The sequence below is a fragment of the Anser anser genome (genome assembly GCF_964211835.1).
Source record: "Anser anser genome assembly, contig: HAP1_SCAFFOLD_68, whole genome shotgun sequence".
NCBI classification, from domain to species: Eukaryota; Metazoa; Chordata; class Aves; order Anseriformes; family Anatidae; genus Anser; species Anser anser.
Window position 1 is genome coordinate 629,246 of NW_028153654.1, and position 25,243 is coordinate 654,488.

The 25,243-nt window shown below is 48.1% G+C and overlaps 2 long non-coding RNA genes across 2 annotated transcripts in view; both read right to left on the reverse strand.

Annotated features, from left to right (window-relative positions):
• Nucleotides 1-1,056: 1,056 nt before the first annotated feature.
• Nucleotides 1,057-22,799, reverse strand: LOC310891679. The gene is made up of 2 exons (XR_014577669.1): nucleotides 22,672-22,799; nucleotides 1,057-1,158 (listed from the first exon to the last, which is right to left on the reverse strand). It is a non-coding gene; the product is annotated as an uncharacterized lncRNA (long non-coding RNA).
• LOC310891678 overlaps nucleotides 22,799-25,243 on the reverse strand; it is a 49,324-nt gene continuing 46,879 nt past the window's right edge. The window contains exon 2 of the long non-coding RNA XR_014577668.1: nucleotides 22,799-23,545. This is a non-coding gene — a long non-coding RNA (uncharacterized lncRNA). The remainder of the gene's footprint in view (nucleotides 23,546-25,243) is intronic.

Consider the following 25,243-nt stretch of genomic DNA (forward strand, 5'->3'; position numbering starts at 1 on the left):
AGCGAGTGCACTGGCACCACTGGGGATGCATTGCTGTGACTCCAGAGAGCGCACTGGCACCACTGGGGATGCAGTGCAGTGAGTGCAGAGAGTGCACTGGCACCACTGGGGATGCACTTCAGTGAGTTCAGAGAGTGCACTGGCACCACTGGGGATGGGTTTCAAGCCAACTGCATTAACCGCTCATGCTTCTTTCTTATGAGACGTTAGTAAACCAATTACATAGCCTTGTCAAGACTAAATCACAGGTAAAAATCCTGTACATCTCATGTGGCCAACCACTCCCAACTAGGATTCCAAGAAGCAGGAGGTTCGGTGAAAATAGGGCTAGTGCTATTAGAGGGGTGATTATTAGGGTAAGCCCTAAGCTGTCTTTAATGGAGAAGTATGGGTGGAATGGGATTTTGTCGCAGTCTGATACGATTCCTAGTGGGTTATTTGAGCCTGATTCGTGTAGGAAGGTTAGGTGGACTAGGGTGATTCCTGCAATTAGGAAGGGCAGTAGGAAGTGGATGGCGAAGAATCGGGTTAAGGTTGGATTGTCTACTGAGAATCCTCCTCAGGCTCATTCTACTAGAGTTTGCCCAATGTACGGGATGGCTGAGAATAGGTTGGTGATTACGGTGGCCCCTCAGAATGACATTTGTCCTCATGGTAGGACATACCCTACGAAGGCAGTTGCTATTAGGGTGAGTAGGAGGATTACTCCTGTGTTTCAGGTTTCTTTGTATAGGTAGGAGCCGTAGTAGAGGCCTCGTCTGATGTGTAAGTAGATGCAGATAAAGAAGAGCGAAGCACCGTTGGCGTGGAGGTTGCGGATGAGCCATCCGTACTGGACGTCTCGGCATGTGTGAGCTACTGAGGAGAAGGCGAGTGAAGTGTCTGCGGTGTAGTGTATGGCTAGTAGCAGGCCTGTTAGGATTTGTGTGGCTAAGCAGATGGCTAGAAGGGAGCCGAAGTTTCATCAGGCAGAGATGTTGGAGGGGGCGGGTAGGTCGATTAGGGAGTTGTTGATTATTTTTAGTAGGGGATGGGATTTGCGGATGTTAGGGGCCATTAGTGAGTCTGTGTGTTATTAGGATTATTACCAGGATGGAGAGGGCGAAGGATCCTAGGTAGGCCTTAATTAGCCCTGTGTGTATTGAGGTTGCGGCTTTGCTTGCGGCTACTTGTAGTTCAGCAAGGCCCTCTGGCCCTATTTTTTTGAGTCAGGAGAGGTCGATCAAGTGTAGGGCAATGTTTTGTCCCTTTTCTAGTAGGTTTTTGGAGAAGAATCGGTGTACTAGGGGGTTGAAGTACCCTAATGCAGAGGAGAAGTTTATGAGGGGGTTTGGTTTGGGGTGAGTGAGGGTGTGTGTTATGTTCGATAGTTCTAGGGCTAGGATGATTCCTAGGATTGTTATGAGGATGGCAGCAGTTTTGGTGATAAGGGGTATGGTTATTGGGGGGGTTTTGGTTGGTGTGATGAAAGAGGTAATGATTATTCCTGCTGTAATGCTGCCTAGGGCGAGTCGGGTTAGGGGGGCGGTGATTAGTGGGTTGTTTTCGTTTATTGATACTATTGGGGGGATTCGGGTTTGTCCAGCTTGGACTAGGATGGTTATGCGGATGCTGTAGGTTGCGGTGAATGCTGTGGCTATAAGGGTTAGGAGTAGGGCTCAAGTATTTAGGTATGATGTGTTTAAGCTTTCGATGATGAGGTCTTTTGAGTAGAATCCGGCTAGGAATGGGGTTCCTATCAGCGCCAGGTTTCCGATGGTTAGGCAGGAAGTAGTGACTGGGAGTATTTTCTGTAGGCCTCCTATCTTTCGGATATCTTGTTCTCCGTTTAGGTTGTGGATGATAGACCCTGAGCATAGGAATAGTATGGCTTTAAAGAAGGCATGGGTTGAGATGTGTAGGAAGGCTAGTTGTGGGAGGTTTAGTCCGATAGTGACTATTATTAGTCCTAGTTGGCTGGATGTTGAGAAAGCAATGATTTTTTTGATGTCATTTTGGGTTAGGGCGCATGTGGCAGCGAATAGGGTTGATAGAGCACCTAGGCATAGGCAGGCAGTTAGGGCTGTCTGGTTGGTGGCTAGCAGGGGGTGCATGCGGATGAGCAGGAAGATTCCGGCTACTACTATGGTACTGGAGTGCAGTAGGGCTGATACTGGGGTGGGGCCTTCTATTGCTGCGGGCAGTCATGGGTGGAGTCCAAATTGGGCGGATTTTCCTGCGGCTGCGAGGATTAATCCTATGAGGGGGAGGATTGGGGTTTGGTGGGGGTGTACGGCTTGTTGGATCTCTCAGGTGTTGAATGTTGAAGCTAGTCATGCTATGCTCAGGATCAGTCCGATGTCTCCGATTCGGTTGTAGATTACGGCTTGTAGGGCGGCGGTGTTGGCATCTGCTCGGCCTTGTCATCAGCCGATGAGAAGGAAGGACATGATTCGTACTCCTTCCCAGCCTACGAATAGGAGGAATATGTTGTTTGCGGTTGTTAGGAGGAGTATGGCGACTAGGAATGTCAGTAGGTAGGTGAAAAATTTTGTTACGTATGGCTCTGAGGCCATGTATCATATGGCGAATTGTAGGATTGATCATGTTACAAATAGGGCGATTGGAAGAAATGTTATTGAGTATTGGTCTATTTTTAGGCTCAGGGGGATTTTAAAGTTTATAATGAATTTTCACTCCCAGTGGCAGGTGACAGATTCTACTCCCGAGTAGATGAATGCGGTTGTAGGGGCTAGGCTAATTAGGAATGTGGTTTTAACAGCGCGGGTGGTGGCTTGTGGGGTGTTTTTAAAGTTTTTAAATAGAAATGGCAGGATGATTGGGGTTAGGAGGATTGTCAGCGTGAGTAGTGTGAGGGAGTTGATTAGTAGTGTGGGGTTCACTACTTTTACTTGGATTTGCACCAAGATGGGTGGTTCCTAAGACCAGTGGATTGCTGTTATCCTTTAAAAGTAAGGGGGCTGAGGTTTTAGGCTCAGATGTAAGAGTTAGCAGCTCTTGTTGGTTAAACCCTCCCCTCGGCAGGTAAGAAGGTTTGAACTTCTATTCTTAGAATCACAGTCTAATGTTTGGTTTAAACTATACTTGCATGAGGGGATTCCGGAGATCAGTTCGGGTTTGAGGATTAGGAGGAATATTGGGATAATGTGGAGTGTTATGAGCAGGTGTTCTCGCGTGGTTGAGTTTTGCATAGATGTGATGTGGGAGGGGATTGAGCCTCGTTGGGTCATTAGTAGTATGAATAAGGTGTAGGAGGCGGTTAGTAGGGTTGCGATTCCTGTTAGGATGATCGTGAAGGCAGATCAGTTGAATAAGGTGATTATAATGGTTAGCTCTGCTATGAGGTTTGTTGTTGGGGGTAAGGCTATGTTTGTTAGATTGGCCAGCAATCATCAGGTAGCTATGAGTGGTAGGAGAGGTTGTAGGCCTCGTGTGAGTAGTAGAATTCGGCTGTGCGTACGTTCATAGTTTGTGTTGGCTAGGCAGAATAGTATGGAGGAAGTTAGTCCATGGGAAATTATTAGGATCATTGCCCCTGAGAATGATCAGTGGGTTTGGATTATTCCTGCGGCGATAACTAGGCCTATGTGGCTAACGGATGAATAAGCGATTAGTGATTTTAGGTCTGTCTGTCGTAGGCAGATTGAGCTAGTCATTAGGGCGCCTCATAGGGCCAGGGTTAGGAAGGGGTAGTGCAGGAGGTTGGACAGTGGGCCCATAAATAGAGTGACTCGTATAATTCCGTATCCTCCTAGCTTTAGTAGTAGGGCGGCGAGGAGTATTGAGCCTGCGATGGGTGCTTCTACGTGGGCTTTTGGCAGTCAGAGGTGTAGGCCGTATAGTGGGGCTTTTACTATGAATGCTATGAGCAGTGCTAGACCTGATAGTATTCCTGTCCATGAGGTGGATAGGGTTGGGTGGGTTAGTTGTAGGGTTGGCAGGTGCAGGGTGCCAATTTTCACGTATAGGTGTATGATTGTGATTAGCAGGGGTAGAGAGCTTACTGGCGTGTAGAATAGCAGGTAGATGCCAGCGCTTAGGCGTTCTGGTTGGTTCCCCCATCGGGTGATTAAGATTAGGGTGGGAATGAGGGTTGCTTCAAATGAGATGTAAAATAGTGCTAGTTCTGTGGTGGAAAAGGCTAGTAGGATGAATGGCTGGACTGCGACTAAGGTTGAGATAAAGATTCGTTTGCGTTGTAGGGGTTCTTGTTGCAGGTGGTTTTGGCTCGCTGTGATTATGAGTGGGAGTAGTCAGCAGGATAGTACTAGGAGGGGGGATGAGATTTGGTCAATTCCTGTTCAGTTGGATAAAAATTTGTAGGGGTAGTAGGTTGGGATTAATCACTGTAGGCTTAGGGCAGCGATTAGGAGGCTGTATAAGGTGGTGTTAGTCCATAGAAATTTTGGTGGAGACAGCAGGGCTGTTGGAAGAAGTATGATTGTGGGTAGGATGATTTTTAGCATTGCAGGAGGTTTAGGTTGTGTAGATGGTCGGAGCCATGTGTGCGGGTGGAGGCTACTAGGATGGCCAGGCCTGTGCCCGCCTCACACGCTGAGAAGGTTAGCATGAGAATTGGTACCATGGTGAATGAGGAGACTTGGTTTTCGATGGATCATATTGATAGGCCTACGAATATCGATAATATTATGCTTTCAAGGCATAGTAGGGCGGATACTAGGTGGGTTCGGTGGAAGGCTAGTCCTAGTCCGCTGAAAATGAAGGCTGAGTAGAAGCTTAAATGTAGGGGCGACATAAGAAAGTTACAGGGTTGGCTGTAATCTGCTGGGTCGAAACCAGCTATCTTTTTGGTTAGACTAACTTTCTGTTATTCTGCTCATTCTAGGCCCCCTTGAATTCACTCGTAGGCCAGTCCGAGTGTTAGGAGAAGGAGGATCACTACAGTTCAGGTGAGGGTCATTAGGGGGGATTGGAGTTGGACGGCTCATGGCAGGGGGAGTAGGAGGGCGATTTCTAGGTCGAATAGGACGAACAGGATGGCTACTGAGGAAGAATCGGACTGAGAATGGTAATCGAGCAGATCCAAGTGGGTCGAATCCACATTCGTACGGTGAGAGTTTCTCTGAGTCGGGGTTTATTTGGGCGAGTCAGAAGTTTAATGCGGTTAGGGCGGCGCTTAGGATTGATGATAGGGCGAATATGAACATGAGTGCGTTCATTGCTCTCCTCTGGGTTTATACCAGATTCTAGAGATTGGAAGTCAATTGTAATTAATATACTAGAAGAGCAAGATCCTCATCAGTAGATGGTTATGTAGAGGAATAGTCAGATGACGTCTACGAAGTGTCAGTATCAGGCTGCTGCCTCGAATCCGAAGTGGTGGTCTGATGTAAAGTGGAACTTGATCAGTCGGAAGAGGCAGACGGTCAGGAAGGAGGATCCGATGATTACGTGGAGTCCGTGGAATCCAGTGGCAACGAAGAAGGTAGATCCGTAGACGCTATCGGCGATTGAGAATGGGGCTTCGTGGTATTCTATTGCTTGTAGGGCTGTGAAGTAGAATCCCAGGAGGATCGTTAGGGTTAGGGCGTGGATGGCGTGTTTTCGGTTTCCTTCTGTGATGCTGTGATGGGCTCACGTTACGGTAACGCCTGAGGCTAGTAGGATGGCTGTGTTTAGTAGGGGGACTTCTATCGGGTTGAGTGGTTTAATTCCTGTTGGGGGTCATTGGCCTCCTAGTTCTGGGGTTGGGGCCAGGCTCGAGTGGAAGAACGCTCAGAAGAACCCTAAGAAGAAGAATGCTTCGGATGTGATGAAAAGGATTATGCCGTATCGTAGGCCTTTTTGGACTGTGGGAGTGTGATGGCCTTGGAAGGTGCTTTCTCGTACAATGTCTCGTCATCATTGGAGTATTACTAGGAGTATTGAGATGAGGCCTAGGGTTAGTAGTATGGATGAGTTGTAGTGGAATCACATGATTAATCCTGAGGTTGTGAGTAGGGCGGCGGCTGCCCCGAAGATTGGTCAAGGGCTTGGGTCAACTATGTGGTATGAGTGTGCTTGGTGTGCCATTAGATGTTTTCTTGTAAGTATAGGCTTAGAAGGAGCACGAAGACGTAGGCCTGGATTATGGCTACTGCTACTTCTAGGATGGTTAGGAGTAGTAGGATGATTATTGTTAGGATGGATACTGCAGGAAGGGTGGGTATTAATGCAATGGAGGCTGTAGAGATGAGTTGGATGAGTAAGTGTCCTGCTGTAAGGTTGGCTGTAAGGCGGACTCCGAGGGCTAGGGGGCGGATTAGTAGGCTGGTTGTTTCGATCAGGATTAGTGCGGGGATTAGGGGTGTAGGGGTACCTTCGGGTAATAGGTGGGCTAAAGAGGCTGATGGTTGGTTTCGTAGGCCTGTTAGTAGTGTGGCGAGCCATAGTGGGAAGGCTAGGGCTATGTTCATAGATAGTTGGGTGGTTGGGGTGAATGTATATGGAAGGAGGCCTAGAAGGTTGATTGTAAGAAGTATGATTATTAGGGATGTAAATATTATGGCTCATTTGTGGCCATTTTTGTTGAGTGGGACTATTAGTTGTTTTGTGATTAGGTGAAGGAGTCATGTTTGGATAGTAGAAAGGCGGTTGTTGATTCATCGGTTGTTTGGGGACGGGAATAGTAGGGCTGGGAAGAGTAGGGATAGTAGGATTAAGGGGATGCCAAATAGATTGGGGCTGGAAAATTGGTCAAAGAAGCTTAGGTTCATGGTCAAGATCATGGTGTGGGTTTGGTAGTGAGGGAGGTCTTATTTGATGGGGGGTTGGTTGTGGTGAAGGCTAGTAGTTTTGGTTGGATGAGGAGTGCTAGGGTTAATCAGGTTATAATTATGATTGAAAATCATGGTGCGGGGTTAAGCTGTGGCATATCATTAAGGAGGGGGAAGTCCCTCTTTGGCTAGCTTAAAAGGCTAGTGCTGTTGCATAGCTTCTTAATGATTAGGATGATGATAGAAGGGACGATCAGGCCTCGAAATGTGGGAGTGGGGTTGATTCTACTACAATGGGTATGTAGCTGTGATTAGCCCCGCAAATTTCTGAGCATTGTCCGTAAAAAATCCCAGGCCGGGTGGTAATGAATGAAGTTTGGTTTAGTCGGCCTGGGATTGCGTCTGTTTTAACTCCGAGCGTTGGGACTGCTCAGGAGTGGAGTACGTCTCCTGCAGTAATGATCACGCGGATGGGGGATTCTATTGGGATAACTACGCGGTGGTCAACTTCTAGCAGTCGGAAGTGGCCGTTGGGTAAGTCTGGGGTGGGCACTATGTAGGAGTCGAATGATAGGTCTTTGAAGTCTGTGTATTCGTAGCTTCAGTATCATTGGTGGCCGATGGCTTTTAGGGTGAGGTCTGGTTCATCGATTTTGTCCATTATGTAGAGGATTTGTAGGGATGGGAGGGCGAGGAGTACCAGGACGATAGCAGGTAGGATTGTCCAGATCAGCTCTACTTCTTGGGCGTCTACAGCATTGGACGAGAGTTTTTCTGTTAGTATGTGGGCTAAAAGGTAGAGAACTAGGCTGCAGATAGCTAGGGCAACGATTAGGGCGTGGTCGTGGAATTCAACGAGTTCTTCTATGATGGGTGATGAGGCGTCTTGGAATCCTAGTTGGGAGTGGTTGGCCACATGAGATGTACAGGATTTTTACCTGTGATTTAGTCTTGACAAGGCTATGTAATTGGTTTACTAACGTCTCATAAGAAAGAAGCATGAGCGGTTAATGCAGTTGGCTTGAAACCAGCATGTGAGGGTTCGATTCCTTCCTTTCTTGTACTTGGACGAAGGCCGGTTCCTCGAAAGTATGGTATGGGGGAGGGCAGCCGTGGATTCATTCAACGTTTGTGGTAGTTAGTTCTGGTTGTAGGACTTTTCGTTTGGCCGAAAAGGCTTCTCAGATGATGAATATTAGTATGATTACGGCTACTATTGAGATTAGGGAGCCGATGGAGGAAATGGTGTTTCATAGTGTGTAGGCGTCGGGATAGTCCGAGTATCGTCGGGGTATTCCTGCTAGGCCTAGGAAGTGCTGGGGGAAGAACGTTAGGTTTACTCCTGTAAATATTACCCCGAAGTGGGCTTTTGCTCATGTTTGGTGTAGGGTAAACCCAGTGAGTAGTGGGAATCAGTGAGTAAATCCTGCTAGAATGGCAAAGACGGCGCCTATGGATAGGACGTAGTGGAAGTGGGCAACTACGTAGTACGTGTCGTGCAGGGCGATGTCTAGGGAAGAGTTTGCAAGAACGATTCCTGTTAATCCTCCGATGGTAAATAGGAAGATAAATCCTAGAGCTCATAGTATTGGGGGGGTCTCATTTGATTGTTCCTCCGTGCAGGGTGGCTAGTCAGCTAAATACTTTGATTCCGGTAGGGATGGCAATGATTATAGTGGCTGATGTAAAGTAGGCTCGGGTATCAACGTCTATTCCTACTGTAAACATGTGGTGAGCTCAGACGATGAATCCTAGGAAGCCGATGGATAGTATGGCTCAGACTATTCCCATGTAGCCGAAGGGCTCCTTTTTGCCTGAGTAGTACGTGACTACGTGTGAGATGATTCCGAACCCTGGTAGGATCAGAATATAGACTTCTGGGTGTCCGAAGAATCAGAATAGGTGTTGGTACAGGATTGGGTCTCCTCCTCCAGCGGGGTCGAAGAATGTGGTGTTTAGGTTTCGATCAGTTAGTAATATTGTAATACCGGCGGCGAGTACGGGGAGTGATAGAAGGAGTAGGATGGCGGTAATTAGTACGGATCAGACAAATAGTGGGGTTTGGTATTGTGAGAGTGCGGGGGGTTTTATGTTGATGGCTGTGGTGATAAAGTTGATGGCCCCAAGGATGGAGGAGATACCGGCTAAGTGGAGTGAGAAGATAGCCAGGTCTACTGAAGCTCCGGCGTGGGCAAGGTTACCTGCTAGGGGAGGGTAGACAGTTCAGCCTGTGCCGGCGCCAGCTTCTACAGTGGATGAGGCTAGTAGGAGGAGGAATGATGGGGGGAGGAGTCAAAAGCTTATGTTGTTTATTCGCGGGAATGCTATGTCGGGGGCACCGATTATGAGGGGGACTAATCAGTTGCCGAATCCTCCGATCATGATGGGTATGACTATAAAGAAGCTTATTACAAAGGCGTGAGCGGTAACGATTACATTGTAAATTTGGTCGTCGCCTAGGAGAGTTCCTGGTTGTCCTAGTTCTGCGCGGATTAATAGGCTGAGTGCGGTGCCGACTATTCCTGCTCATGCCCCGAAGATGAGGTACAGGGTGCCAATATCCTTATGGTTAGTGGAAAATAGTCATCGGTTGATGAAGGTGACGGGTAAGATGGCTGAGTGTTGAAGCGTTAGGCTGTAGTCCTTTTTACAGAGGTTTAATTCCTCTTCTTATCGGCTCTGTAGTGAAATTCATGTTGAGTTGCAAGCTCATCGATGCGCACTAGGGTGCGTCAGGGTCTTTGTAGGCAGAAGCCAATTGGTTTAGGCATTTAGCTGTTAACTAGAGTTTTGTGGGATCGAAGCCCATCTGTCTAGGGAGGCTTTAGCTTAATTAAAGCGTCTGACTTGCATTCAGAAGATACAGGTTAATATTCTGTAAGTCTTAATGTGCAGAAACTAAGAGGGTTTAACTCTTATTTAAGGCTTTGAAGGCCTTCGGTTTGGGGTGTTATCCTAAGTTTCTAGACAATGGCATGTATTATTGGGGACAGGGGAAGTAAGAGGATTGATAGTGAGGCAAGGACCGCAGTAGGTGTGCTTGGGGCTTTGCTAGTGTATCATTGTTTTATGTGGTTAGAGGAGTTGGGGGGAAGGGTAATTGTTGAGTGGTATGCGAGGCGTAGGTAGAAGAAGAGGCTGAGCAGTGATAGCATGGCAATTGCCATGGCTGCTGGTGTTATTTCCTGTTTAGTTAGTTCTTGGATGATAAGTCACTTTGGTATAAAGCCTGTTAATGGGGGGAGGCCTGCTAGGGATAAAAGTACTAGTATTAGGGTGGCGTTTAGCACTGGGGTTTTTGTTCATGAGGTTGTGATCATGGATAGGTTAAGGGCTTTGATTTTGTTAAGGGCTAGGAATACGGCTGATGTTATGATTGTGTATAGGTAGAAGGTAAGTAAGGCCAATTTGGGGCTGTAAACTAGGATGATGGCGATTCAGCCTAAGTGGGAGATGGACGAGAAGGCTAGGATTTTGCGTGTTTGTGTTTGGTTCAGTCCTATTCAGCCTCCTAGTGCTGTTGAGGCTAGGGCCATGGCGGTGAGTAGAGCTGGGTCGAGGGATTTGGATGTTAGTAGGAGCAGGGTTAGTGGGGGGAATTTTATGAGGGTCGAGAGTAGCAGGGCTGTTATTAGTGGCGATCCTTGTAGTACTTCTGGGAATCAGAAGTGAAATGGCACTAGGCCCAGTTTAATAGCGATTGCTGCTGTCAGTAGTAGACAGGAGGTTGGGTGGTTTATTTGTGTGATGTCTCATTGGCCAGTGACTCAGGCATTGGTTATGCTAGAGAATAGGACCAGGGCGGAAGCAGCTGCTTGGGTTAGGAAGTATTTCGTTGCGGCTTCTACTGCTCGTGGGTGGTGGGATTTGGCAATTAGGGGAATGATGGCTAGTGTGTTGATCTCCAGTCCTGTCCAGGCCAGAACTCAGTGGTTGCTGGAAATTGTGATTGTGGTGCCCAAGATGAGGCTGAAGGTTATGATTGGGGTCGCGTAAGGGTTCATTAGTAGAGGAGGGGGTTAAACCATCATTTTCGGGGTATGGGCCCGATAGCTTGATTAGCTGACTCTACTAGAAAATAATATAAGGGAAGTATGGAGAATTTTGATTTCTCTTGTGTGGGTTCAATTCCTACTTTTCTAAGGTCAACAGGAAATGAGAGGGCTGTTATACCTCTATGTTCACTTTATCATAGTGACCCTTTGTAGTTCAGGCACATTTCCTTATGTAAGGAGGTAGGCCTGCATAGCAGATAGGTATGCTGATGTGTCAGAGGCACAGAGCTAGTGTGAGGGGTAGGAAGTTTTTTCATAGTAGGTGCATTAGTTGGTCATATCGGAATCGTGGGTATGAAGCTCGGACCCATAAGAAACCAGAAGATAGTAGGAGGACTTTTGTGGCTAGGATGACGGGGAATAGTTCTGTGGGTGGCCCTAGGGCGCTTGGGTTTAGGAATATGATGGCTGTAAGTGTATTTATTAGCATAATGTTCGCATATTCAGCTAGGAAGAATAAGGCGAAGGGTCCTGCGGCGTATTCAACGTTAAACCCTGAGACTAGCTCAGATTCACCCTCTGTGAGGTCAAAAGGAGCTCGGTTTGTCTCTGCTAGGGTGGATACGTATCATATTATTGCTAGGGGTCATGAGGAGAAAATGAAGTATAGAGGCTCCTGTGCGACGGCAAAGGAGCTGAGTGTGTAGCTTCCGCTTAGTATGATTATTGATAGCAGGATTATGGCCAGTGTCACTTCGTATGAAATGGTCTGTGCTACTGCCCGTAGGGCTCCGATTAGTGCGTATTTTGAGTTCGAGGCTCAGCCTGATCATAGGACTGAGTAGACGGCTAGGCTTGACATGGCTATTAGGAAGAGAACTCCGAGGTTTAGATCTGCTAGGGGAAATGGGAGTGGTAGTGGTGCTCAAGTGGTGAGGGCTAGGACAAGGGCTAGTATTGGTATCAGAATGAATAGAAGTGGGGAAGAGGTAGAGGGTCGGATGGGCTCTTTGGCAAATAGTTTCAGTCCGTCCGCAAATGGTTGAAGTAGGCCAAAAGGCCCGACAACGTTAGGGCCTTTGCGGGATTGTATGTAGCTTAGGATTTTCCATTCTACTAGGGTTAGGAAGGCTACGGCAATCAGGATTGGGATGATGTATAGGAGGGATATAATGAGGCAGCTTAGTGTTGTTATTTGAATCATGGGTGAAGCTAGGGAGAGGATTTGAACCTCTGGGGAAAGGGCTTAAGCCTTCTGCACTTGCCGGGCTCTGCCACTCTAGCTGGTCCTTTTCTAGGATTGAAAGTGGTGGGGGAAGGCCCTCTTCACGGTTTAGTTGGTTTCACTGCTTAGAGGGGGGGGGCGTGCTTGTGGTATTGGCCCCACTTTCCCGGTCCTTTCGTACTGGGGAGAGTGTGTCATAGATAGAAACCGACCTGGATTGCTCCGGTCTGAACTCAGATCACGTAGGACTGTTAATCGTTGAACAAACGAACCCTTAATAGCGGCTGCACCATTAGGATGTCCTGATCCAACATCGAGGTCGTAAACCCCCCTGTCGATATGGGCTCTTGAGGGGGATTGCGCTGTTATCCCTGGGGTAGCTTGGTCCATTAATCAATTATATTGGGTCTGGTCACTGTTAGCACTTTGAGGGGTAGCTCTAGGTAAAGAGGTATGGTCTTGTTTTTGGAGGATTTGTTCTCCTCCAAGGTCGCCCCAACCGAAAAATATCGACCAGGCTCTGCGATGGTAGTGGCCCCAGTGGGGTTGATTGAGGATTCGCGGTGGTCGTTGATTTTTAAGTTCCACAGGGTCTTCTCGTCTTATGTTCACATCCCCGCTTTTGCACGGGGAGATCAATTTCACTGATTATCTGTGAGAGACAGTTAAGACCTCGTTTAGCCATTCATACAAGTCTCGATTTATGGGACAATTGATTGCGCTACCTTTGCACGGTTAGGATACCGCGGCCGTTAAACCTAAGTCACCGGGCAGGCATCACCTTCAATACTTGTTTAATTTGCTGAAGGCTATGTTTTTGGTAAACAGTCGGGCCTTATTAATTTGCCGAGTTCCTTTCACAGATTTTAATCGCTCTTATAGGCGCTCCTGAGTCGGGTTAACAGGGTTAGTTAATACGTGGTCTTGTAGGGGTTTTTGTATCTGTCTAGGTCTGTTAATAATGTTTCTATGTAAGCTTGCGCCGTTAGAGGGGTGTGGCCCTGAGTTACTTATTTTAGCATTAATTCTCCTATATTCATAGGTTGACCTGTTTGTGATAAGGGAATCATCTTATTTTGGTATTTTTAGGTGGTGGAGCTTTGACGCACTCTTTTTTGATGGCTGCTTTAGGGCCCACGGTAGGATCAGTAGTAAGAATTATCCGCTAGTCGAGGTTGTGTCCTTTTTTAATGGAGCTGTCCCTCCATTAAATAGCTCTTAATCATCTCATTAGGGTTCAGGATGTCCGGTAGGGAGGATTAAGGGGGAACTTAGATTCGTTTCACAGGTAACCAGCTATCACCCAGCTCGGTTGGCTTTTCACCTCTACTGACAAGTCATCCCACTCTTTTGCAACAGAGACGGGTTCGCTCTCTTTAACTGCTTGAAAGTAGCTCGCTTGGGTTTCGGGGGGGCAAACTTTAGTTCACTTTGCTTGGTTGTTCTCGCTAAACCATGATGCAAAAGGTACAAGGGTTGATCTTTGCTGTCTGTCGCTTTGATTGTTTCACTGCTATTTCATCTTTCCCTTACGGTACTGGGGTCTCTATCGCGTCTAAGTGTCTTTTCTATCGCCTATACTAAGACTGTAAAATGCTTTAGTTTAATTAGTTTAGTAAATTCTTTAGTTTTGGTGTACTATTTGTGTGGTTGAGCTAGAGGGGGGGCTTCAAGACGATCCGGTCTAGTAGATATCTTTCAGGTGTAAGCTGAGTGCTTTGGTGTTATAGCTACGTCTTGATATTCTAAGTACACCTTCCGGTACACTTACCTTGTTACGACTTACCTCATCTTCAGCGTATTTATGGTATTAGTTATGTGGGATGTGGCTTTTGAGGAGGGTGACGGGCGGTATGTACGTGCCCCAGGGCCGGCTTAAAGTAGGCTCTATTGTCCCACTTTACTGCTAAATCCGCCTTCCAGAAGTGGTTTCACGCTTCTTTCCGTGTGCCCTATGAATAGGGAATGTAGCCCATTTCTTCCACTCCATAGGCTATACCTTGACCTGTCTTATTAGCGGGGTGCTATTGTGTCCACTGTTGTGCTCTCATTCGAGGTGGGCTGGCAACGGCGGTATGTAGGCTGTGTTGGCAAGGGGTGGTTGGGTTAATCGGGGATTATCGATTGTAGAACAGGCTCCTCTAGGTGGGTTTGGGGCACCGCCAAGTCCTTAGAGTTTTAAGCGTTTGTGCTCGTAGTTCTCTGGCGGATACTTCGGTAAAGTAAGTATCAAGATTTAGGGCCAGGCATAGTGGGGTATCTAATCCCAGTTTGGGCCCTGGCTTTCGTGGGTTTAAATCAGTCGTTAGTTCCTAAGATCATCTTAATGGTGTGTTTAGGTGCATCTTGGGCTTATGACAGCTCAGTTGCATTTTGATCTTAGTTAGCTAGGATAGGCATTTTACCACTCTTTACGCTGTGTCAATAGGACGGTTGATTTGGGTTTCTTGTATGACCGCGGTGGCTGGCACAAGATTTACCAACCCTTGAAGTTAGGCTGTTGCTATAACTAAGTCAAGTTTGCACTCATTGCTTAATGTTAATTACTGCTGAATACCCGTGGGGGCGTGGCTTAGCGAGGCGTCTTGGGCTACTACTTGGGTGTGCCTGATACCCGCTCCTCAAGGCCTGTATGGGGGTAGGTGGTCGAGGGCGTTTACACTGGGGCGCGGATACTTGCATGTATATATTTAGCAAAAACCAACCGTAAGGTTAGGACTAAGTCTTTTGTCCGCAGGCATGTTTTATGCCATCTTGGCAACTTCAGTGCCATGCTTTGTGTTAAGCTATGTGGACGGGGGTGTGGTTAGCTGATAGTTGAGTGGTGAGTGAGAGTGAAGTATATGAAATTATTGCTTGTGTTTACTATTTTTAGTACTGGAGTTTCTCTAAGTCCTAGGACTAGGAGGAAATGGTGTTTCATAGTGTGTAGGCGTCGGGATAGTCCGAGTATCGTCGGGGTATTCCTGCTAGGCCTAGGAAGTGCTGGGGGAAGAACGTTAGGTTTACTCCTGTAAATATTACCCCGAAGTGGGCTTTTGCTCATGTTTGGTGTAGGGTAAACCCAGTGAGTAGTGGGAATCAGTGAGTAAATCCTGCTAGAATGGCAAAGACGGCGCCTATGGATAGGACGTAGTGGAAGTGGACACTATTTGTCTGATCCGTACTAATTACCGCCATCCTACTCCTTCTATCACTCCCCGTACTCGCCGCCGGTATTACAATATTACTAACTGATCGAAACCTAAACACCACATTCTTCGACCCCGCTGGAGGAGGAGACCCAATCCTGTACCAACACCTATTCTGATTCTTCGGACACCCAGAAGTCTATATTCTGATCCTACCAGGGTTCGGAATCATCTCACATGTAGTCACGTACTACTCAGGCAAAAAGGAGCCCTTCGGCTACATGGGAATAGTCTGAGCCATACTATCCATCGGCTTCCTAGGATTCATCGTCTGAGCTCACCACATGTTTACAGTAGGAATAGACGTTGATACCCGAGCCTACTTTACATCAGCCACTATAATCATTGCCATCCCTACCGGAATCAAAGTATTTAGCTGACTAGCCACCCTGCACGGAGGAACAATCAAATGAGACCCCCCCAATACTATGAGCTCTAGGATTTATCTTCCTATTTACCATCGGAGGATTAACAGGAATCGTTCTTGCAAACTCTTCCCTAGACATCGCCCTGCACGACACGTACTACGTAGTTGCCCACTTCCACTACGTCCTATCCATAGGCGCCGTCTTTGCCATTCTAGCAGGATTTACTCACTGATTCCCACTACTCACTGGGTTTACCCTACACCAAACATGAGCAAAAGCCCACTTCGGGGTAATATTTACAGGAGTAAACCTAACGTTCTTCCCCCAGCACTTCCTAGGCCTAGCAGGAATACCCCGACGATACTCGGACTATCCCGACGCCTACACACTATGAAACACCATTTCCTCCATCGGCTCCCTAATCTCAATAGTAGCCGTAATCATACTAATATTCATCATCTGAGAAGCCTTTTCGGCCAAACGAAAAGTCCTACAACCAGAACTAACTACCACAAACGTTGAATGAATCCACGGCTGCCCTCCCCCATACCATACTTTCGAGGAACCGGCCTTCGTCCAAGTACAAGAAAGGAAGGAATCGAACCCTCACATGCTGGTTTCAAGCCAACTGCATTAACCGCTCATGCTTCTTTCTTATGAGACGTTAGTAAACCAATTACATAGCCTTGTCAAGACTAAATCACAGGTAAAAATCCTGTACATCTCATGTGGCCAACCACTCCCAACTAGGATTCCAAGACGCCTCATCACCCATCATAGAAGAACTCGTTGAATTCCACGACCACGCCCTAATCGTTGCCCTAGCTATCTGCAGCCTAGTTCTCTACCTTTTAGCCCACATACTAACAGAAAAACTCTCGTCCAATGCTGTAGACGCCCAAGAAGTAGAGCTGATCTGGACAATCCTACCTGCTATCGTCCTGGTACTCCTCGCCCTCCCATCCCTACAAATCCTCTACATAATGGACAAAATCGATGAACCAGACCTCACCCTAAAAGCCATCGGCCACCAATGATACTGAAGCTACGAATACACAGACTTCAAAGACCTATCATTCGACTCCTACATAGTGCCCACCCCAGACTTACCCAACGGCCACTTCCGACTGCTAGAAGTTGACCACCGCGTAGTTATCCCAATAGAATCCCCCATCCGCGTGATCATTACTGCAGGAGACGTACTCCACTCCTGAGCAGTCCCAACGCTCGGAGTTAAAAGAGACGCAATCCCAGGCCGACTAAACCAAACTTCATTCATTACCACCCGGCCTGGGATTTTTTACGGACAATGCTCAGAAATTTGCGGGGCTAATCACAGCTACATACCCATTGTAGTAGAATCAACCCCACTCCCACATTTCGAGGCCTGATCGTCCCTTCTATCATCATCCTAATCATTAAGAAGCTATGCAACAGCACTAGCCTTTTAAGCTAGCCAAAGAGGGACTTCCCCCTCCTTAATGATATGCCACAGCTTAACCCCGCACCATGATTTTCAATCATAATTATAACCTGATTAACCCTAGCACTCCTCATCCAACCAAAACTACTAGCCTTCACCACAACCAACCCCCCATCAAATAAGACCTCCCTCACTACCAAACCCACACCATGATCCTGACCATGAACCTAAGCTTCTTTGACCAATTTTCCAGCCCCAATCTATTTGGCATCCCCTTAATCCTACTATCCCTACTCTTCCCAGCCCTACTATTCCCGTCCCCAAACAACCGATGAATCAACAACCGCCTTTCTACTATCCAAACATGACTCCTTCACCTAATCACAAAACAACTAATAGTCCCACTCAACAAAAATGGCCACAAATGAGCCATAATATTTACATCCCTAATAATCATACTTCTTACAATCAACCTTCTAGGCCTCCTTCCATATACATTCACCCCAACCACCCAACTATCTATGAACATAGCCCTAGCCTTCCCACTATGGCTCGCCACACTACTAACAGGCCTACGAAACCAACCATCAGCCTCTTTAGCCCACCTATTACCCGAAGGTACCCCTACACCCCTAATCCCCGCACTAATCCTGATCGAAACAACCAGCCTACTAATCCGCCCCCTAGCCCTCGGAGTCCGCCTTACAGCCAACCTTACAGCAGGACACTTACTCATCCAACTCATCTCTACAGCCTCCATTGCATTAATACCCACCCTTCCTGCAGTATCCATCCTAACAATAATCATCCTACTACTCCTAACCATCCTAGAAGTAGCAGTAGCCATAATCCAGGCCTACGTCTTCGTGCTCCTTCTAAGCCTATACTTACAAGAAAACATCTAATGGCACACCAAGCACACTCATACCACATAGTTGACCCAAGCCCTTGACCAATCTTCGGGGCAGCCGCCGCCCTACTCACAACCTCAGGATTAATCATGTGATTCCACTACAACTCATCCATACTACTAACCCTAGGCCTCATCTCAATACTCCTAGTAATACTCCAATGATGACGAGACATTGTACGAGAAAGCACCTTCCAAGGCCATCACACTCCCACAGTCCAAAAAGGCCTACGATACGGCATAATCCTTTTCATCACATCCGAAGCATTCTTCTTCTTAGGGTTCTTCTGAGCGTTCTTCCACTCGAGCCTGGCCCCAACCCCAGAACTAGGAGGCCAATGACCCCCAACAGGAATTAAACCACTCAACCCGATAGAAGTCCCCCTACTAAACACAGCCATCCTACTAGCCTCAGGCGTTACCGTAACGTGAGCCCATCACAGCATCACAGAAGGAAACCGAAAACACGCCATCCACGCCCTAACCCTAACGATCCTCCTGGGATTCTACTTCACAGCCCTACAAGCAATAGAATACCACGAAGCCCCATTCTCAATCGCCGATAGCGTCTACGGATCTACCTTCTTCGTTGCCACTGGATTCCACGGACTCCACGTAATCATCGGATCCTCCTTCCTGACCGTCTGCCTCTTCCGACTGATCAAGTTCCACTTTACATCAGACCACCACTTCGGATTCGAGGCAGCAGCCTGATACTGACACTTCGTAGACGTCATCTGACTATTCCTCTACATAACCATCTACTGATGAGGATCTTGCTCTTCTAGTATATTAATTACAATTGACTTCCAATCTCTAGAATCTGGTATAAACCCAGAGGAGAGCAATGAACGCACTCATGTTCATATTCGCCCTATCATCAATCCTAAGCGCCGCCCTAACCGCATTAAACTTCTGACTCGCCCAAATAAACCCCGACTCAGAGAAACTCTCACCGTACGAATGTGGATTCGACCCACTTGGATCTGCTCGATTACCATTCTCAGTCCGATTCTTCCTCAGTAGCCATCCTGTTCGTCCTATTCGACCTAGAAATCGCCCTCCTACTCCCCCTGCCATGAGCCGTCCAACTCCAATCCCCCCTAATGACCCTCACCTGAACTGTAGTGATCCTCCTTCTCCTAACACTCGGACTGGCCTACGAGTGAATTCAAGGGGGCCTAGAATGAGCAGAATAACAGAAAGTTAGTCTAACCAAAAAGATAGCTGGTTTCGACCCAGCAGATTACAGCCAACCCTGTAACTTTCTTATGTCGCCCCTACATTTAAGCTTCTACTCAGCCTTCATTTTCAGCGGACTAGGACTAGCCTTCCACCGAACCCACCTAGTATCCGCCCTACTATGCCTTGAAAGCATAATATTATCGATATTCGTAGGCCTATCAATATGATCCATCGAAAACCAAGTCTCCTCATTCACCATGGTACCAATTCTCATGCTAACCTTCTCAGCGTGTGAGGCGGGCACAGGCCTGGCCATCCTAGTAGCCTCCACCCGCACACATGGCTCCGACCATCTACACAACCTAAACCTCCTGCAATGCTAAAAATCATCCTACCCACAATCATACTTCTTCCAACAGCCCTGCTGTCTCCACCAAAATTTCTATGGACTAACACCACCTTATACAGCCTCCTAATCGCTGCCCTAAGCCTACAGTGATTAATCCCAACCTACTACCCCTACAAATTTTTATCCAACTGAACAGGAATTGACCAAATCTCATCCCCCCTCCTAGTACTATCCTGCTGACTACTCCCACTCATAATCATAGCGAGCCAAAACCACCTGCAACAAGAACCCCTACAACGCAAACGAATCTTTATCTCAACCTTAGTCGCAGTCCAGCCATTCATCCTACTAGCCTTTTCCACCACAGAACTAGCACTATTTTACATCTCATTTGAAGCAACCCTCATTCCCACCCTAATCTTAATCACCCGATGGGGGAACCAACCAGAACGCCTAAGCGCTGGCATCTACCTGCTATTCTACACGCCAGTAAGCTCTCTACCCCTGCTAATCACAATCATACACCTATACGTGAAAATTGGCACCCTGCACCTGCCAACCCTACAACTAACCCACCCAACCCTATCCACCTCATGGACAGGAATACTATCAGGTCTAGCACTGCTCATAGCATTCATAGTAAAAGCCCCACTATACGGCCTACACCTCTGACTGCCAAAAGCCCACGTAGAAGCACCCATCGCAGGCTCAATACTCCTCGCCGCCCTACTACTAAAGCTAGGAGGATACGGAATTATACGAGTCACTCTATTTATGGGCCCACTGTCCAACCTCCTGCACTACCCCTTCCTAACCCTGGCCCTATGAGGCGCCCTAATGACTAGCTCAATCTGCCTACGACAGACAGACCTAAAATCACTAATCGCTTATTCATCCGTTAGCCACATAGGCCTAGTTATCGCCGCAGGAATAATCCAAACCCACTGATCATTCTCAGGGGCAATGATCCTAATAATTTCCCATGGACTAACTTCCTCCATACTATTCTGCCTAGCCAACACAAACTATGAACGTACGCACAGCCGAATTCTACTACTCACACGAGGCCTACAACCTCTCCTACCACTCATAGCTACCTGATGATTGCTGGCCAATCTAACAAACATAGCCTTACCCCCAACAACAAACCTCATAGCAGAGCTAACCATTATAATCACCTTATTCAACTGATCTGCCTTCACGATCATCCTAACAGGAATCGCAACCCTACTAACCGCCTCCTACACCTTATTCATACTACTAATGACCCAACGAGGCTCAATCCCCTCCCACATCACATCTATGCAAAACTCAACCACGCGAGAACACCTGCTCATAACACTCCACATTATCCCAATATTCCTCCTAATCCTCAAACCCGAACTGATCTCCGGAATCCCCTCATGCAAGTATAGTTTAAACCAAACATTAGACTGTGATTCTAAGAATAGAAGTTCAAACCTTCTTACCTGCCGAGGGGAGGGTTTAACCAACAAGAGCTGCTAACTCTTACATCTGAGCCTAAAACCTCAGCCCCCTTACTTTTAAAGGATAACAGCAATCCACTGGTCTTAGGAACCACCCATCTTGGTGCAAATCCAAGTAAAAGTAGTGAACCCCACACTACTAATCAACTCCCTCACACTACTCACGCTGACAATCCTCCTAACCCCAATCATCCTGCCATTTCTATTTAAAAACTTTAAAAACACCCCACAAGCCACCACCCGCGCTGTTAAAACCACATTCCTAATTAGCCTAGCCCCTACAACCGCATTCATCTACTCGGGAGTAGAATCTGTCACCTGCCACTGGGAGTGAAAATTCATTATAAACTTTAAAATCCCCCTGAGCCTAAAAATAGACCAATACTCAATAACATTTCTTCCAATCGCCCTATTTGTAACATGATCAATCCTACAATTCGCCATATGATACATGGCCTCAGAGCCATACGTAACAAAATTTTTCACCTACCTACTGACATTCCTAGTCGCCATACTCCTCCTAACAACCGCAAACAACATATTCCTCCTATTCGTAGGCTGGGAAGGAGTACGAATCATGTCCTTCCTTCTCATCGGCTGATGACAAGGCCGAGCAGATGCCAACACCGCCGCCCTACAAGCCGTAATCTACAACCGAATCGGAGACATCGGACTGATCCTGAGCATAGCATGACTAGCTTCAACATTCAACACCTGAGAGATCCAACAAGCCGTACACCCCCACCAAACCCCAATCCTCCCCCTCATAGGATTAATCCTCGCAGCCGCAGGAAAATCCGCCCAATTTGGACTCCACCCATGACTGCCCGCAGCAATAGAAGGCCCCACCCCAGTATCAGCCCTACTGCACTCCAGTACCATAGTAGTAGCCGGAATCTTCCTGCTCATCCGCATGCACCCCCTGCTAGCCACCAACCAGACAGCCCTAACTGCCTGCCTATGCCTAGGTGCTCTATCAACCCTATTCGCTGCCACATGCGCCCTAACCCAAAATGACATCAAAAAAATCATTGCTTTCTCAACATCCAGCCAACTAGGACTAATAATAGTCACTATCGGACTAAACCTCCCACAACTAGCCTTCCTACACATCTCAACCCATGCCTTCTTTAAAGCCATACTATTCCTATGCTCAGGGTCTATCATCCACAACCTAAACGGAGAACAAGATATCCGAAAGATAGGAGGCCTACAGAAAATACTCCCAGTCACTACTTCCTGCCTAACCATCGGAAACCTGGCGCTGATAGGAACCCCATTCCTAGCCGGATTCTACTCAAAAGACCTCATCATCGAAAGCTTAAACACATCATACCTAAATACTTGAGCCCTACTCCTAACCCTTATAGCCACAGCATTCACCGCAACCTACAGCATCCGCATAACCATCCTAGTCCAAGCTGGACAAACCCGAATCCCCCCAATAGTATCAATAAACGAAAACAACCCACTAATCACCGCCCCCCTAACCCGACTCGCCCTAGGCAGCATTACAGCAGGAATAATCATTACCTCTTTCATCACACCAACCAAAACCCCCCCAATAACCATACCCCTTATCACCAAAACTGCTGCCATCCTCATAACAATCCTAGGAATCATCCTAGCCCTAGAACTATCGAACATAACACACACCCTCACTCACCCCAAACCAAACCCCCTCATAAACTTCTCCTCTGCATTAGGGTACTTCAACCCCCTAGTACACCGATTCTTCTCCAAAAACCTACTAGAAAAGGGACAAAACATTGCCCTACACTTGATCGACCTCTCCTGACTCAAAAAAATAGGGCCAGAGGGCCTTGCTGAACTACAAGTAGCCGCAAGCAAAGCCGCAACCTCAATACACACAGGGCTAATTAAGGCCTACCTAGGATCCTTCGCCCTCTCCATCCTGGTAATAATCCTAATAACACACAGACTCACTAATGGCCCCTAACATCCGCAAATCCCATCCCCTACTAAAAATAATCAACAACTCCCTAATCGACCTACCCGCCCCCTCCAACATCTCTGCCTGATGAAACTTCGGCTCCCTTCTAGCCATCTGCTTAGCCACACAAATCCTAACAGGCCTGCTACTAGCCATACACTACACCGCAGACACTTCACTCGCCTTCTCCTCAGTAGCTCACACATGCCGAGACGTCCAGTACGGATGGCTCATCCGCAACCTCCACGCCAACGGTGCTTCGCTCTTCTTTATCTGCATCTACTTACACATCGGACGAGGCCTCTACTACGGCTCCTACCTATACAAAGAAACCTGAAACACAGGAGTAATCCTCCTACTCACCCTAATAGCAACTGCCTTCGTAGGGTATGTCCTACCATGAGGACAAATGTCATTCTGAGGGGCCACCGTAATCACCAACCTATTCTCAGCCATCCCGTACATTGGGCAAACTCTAGTAGAATGAGCCTGAGGAGGATTCTCAGTAGACAATCCAACCTTAACCCGATTCTTCGCCATCCACTTCCTACTGCCCTTCCTAATTGCAGGAATCACCCTAGTCCACCTAACCTTCCTACACGAATCAGGCTCAAATAACCCACTAGGAATCGTATCAGACTGCGACAAAATCCCATTCCACCCATACTTCTCCATTAAAGACAGCTTAGGGCTTACCCTAATAATCACCCCTCTAATAGCACTAGCCCTATTTTCACCGAACCTCCTGCTTCTTGGAATCCTAGTTGGGAGTGGTTGGCCACATGAGATGTACAGGATTTTTACCTGTGATTTAGTCTTGACAAGGCTATGTAATTGGTTTACTAACGTCTCATAAGAAAGAAGCATGAGCGGTTAATGCAGTTGGCTTGAAACCCATCCCCAGTGGTGCCAGTGCACTCTCTGAACTCACTGAAGTGCATCCCCAGTGGTGCCAGTGCACTCTCTGCACTCACTGCACTGCATCCCCAGTGGTGCCAGTGCGCTCTCTGGAGTCACAGCAATGCATCCCCAGTGGTGCCAGTGCACTCGCTGGACTCATTGCAGTGCATCCCCAGTGGTGCCAGTGCACTCTCTGGACTCACTGCACTGCATCCCCAGTGGTGCCAGTGCACTCTCTGGACTCACTGCAGTGCATCCCCAGTGGTGCCAGTGCACTCTCTGGACTCACTGCAGTGCATCCCCAGTGGTGCCAGTGCACTCTCTGGACTCACTGCACTCCATCCCCAGTGGTGCCAGTGCACTCTCTGGACTCACTGAAGTGCATCCCCAGTGGTGCCAGTGCACTCTCTGCACTCACTGCACTGCATCCACAGCGGTGCCAGTGCGCTCTCTGGAGTCACAGCACTGCATCCCCAGTGGTGCCAGTGCACTCTCTGGACTCACTGCACTGCATCCCCAGTGGTGCCAGTGCACTCTCTGGACTCACTGCACTGCATCCCCAGTGGTGCCAGTGCACTCACTGGACTGACTGCACTGCATCCCCAGTGGTGCCAGTGCGCTCTCCGGAGTCACAGCACTTCATCCCCAGTGGTGCCAGTGCACTCTCTGCACTCACTGCACTGCATCCACAGTGGTGCCAGTGCGCTCTCTGGAGTCACAGCACTGCATCCCCAGTGGTGCCAGTGCAATCTCTGGACTCACTGCACTGCATCACCAGTGGTGCCATTGCACTCTCTGCACTCACTGCACTGCATCCCCAGTGGTGCCAGTGCACTCACTGGACTGACTGCACTGCATCCCCAGTGGTGCCAGTGCACTCACTGGACACACTGTACTGCAACACAGGTGGTGCCAGTGCACTCTCTGCACTCACTGCACAGCATCCCCAGTGGTGCCAGTGCATTCACTGGACTCACTGGACTGCATCACCAGTGGTGCCAGTGCACTCTCTGGACTCAATGCACTACATCCCCTGTGGTGCCAGTGCACTCTCTGGACTCACTGCACTGCATCCCCAGTGGTGCCAGTGTACTCACAGGATTCACTGCACTGCATCCCCAGTGGTGCTAGTGCACTCTCTGGACTCACTGCAGTGCATCCCCAGTGGTGCCAGTGCACTCTCTGGACTCACTGAAGTGCATTCTCAGTGGTGCCAGTGCACTCTCTGGGCTCACTGAAGTGCATCCCCAGTGGTGCCAGTACACTCACTGGACTCACTGCACTGCATCCCCAGTGGTGCCAGTGCACTCTCTGGACTCACTGCACTGCATCCCCAGTGGTGCCAGTGCACTCTCTGGACTCACTGCAGTGCATCCCCAGTGGTGCCAGTGCACTCTCTGGACTCACTGCAGTGCATCCCCAGTGGTGCCAGTGCACTCTCTGGACTCACTGTACTGCACCCCCTGTGGTGCCAGTGCACTCACTGGACTGACTGCACTGCATCCCCAGTGGTGCCAGTGCGCTCTCTGGAGTCACAGAA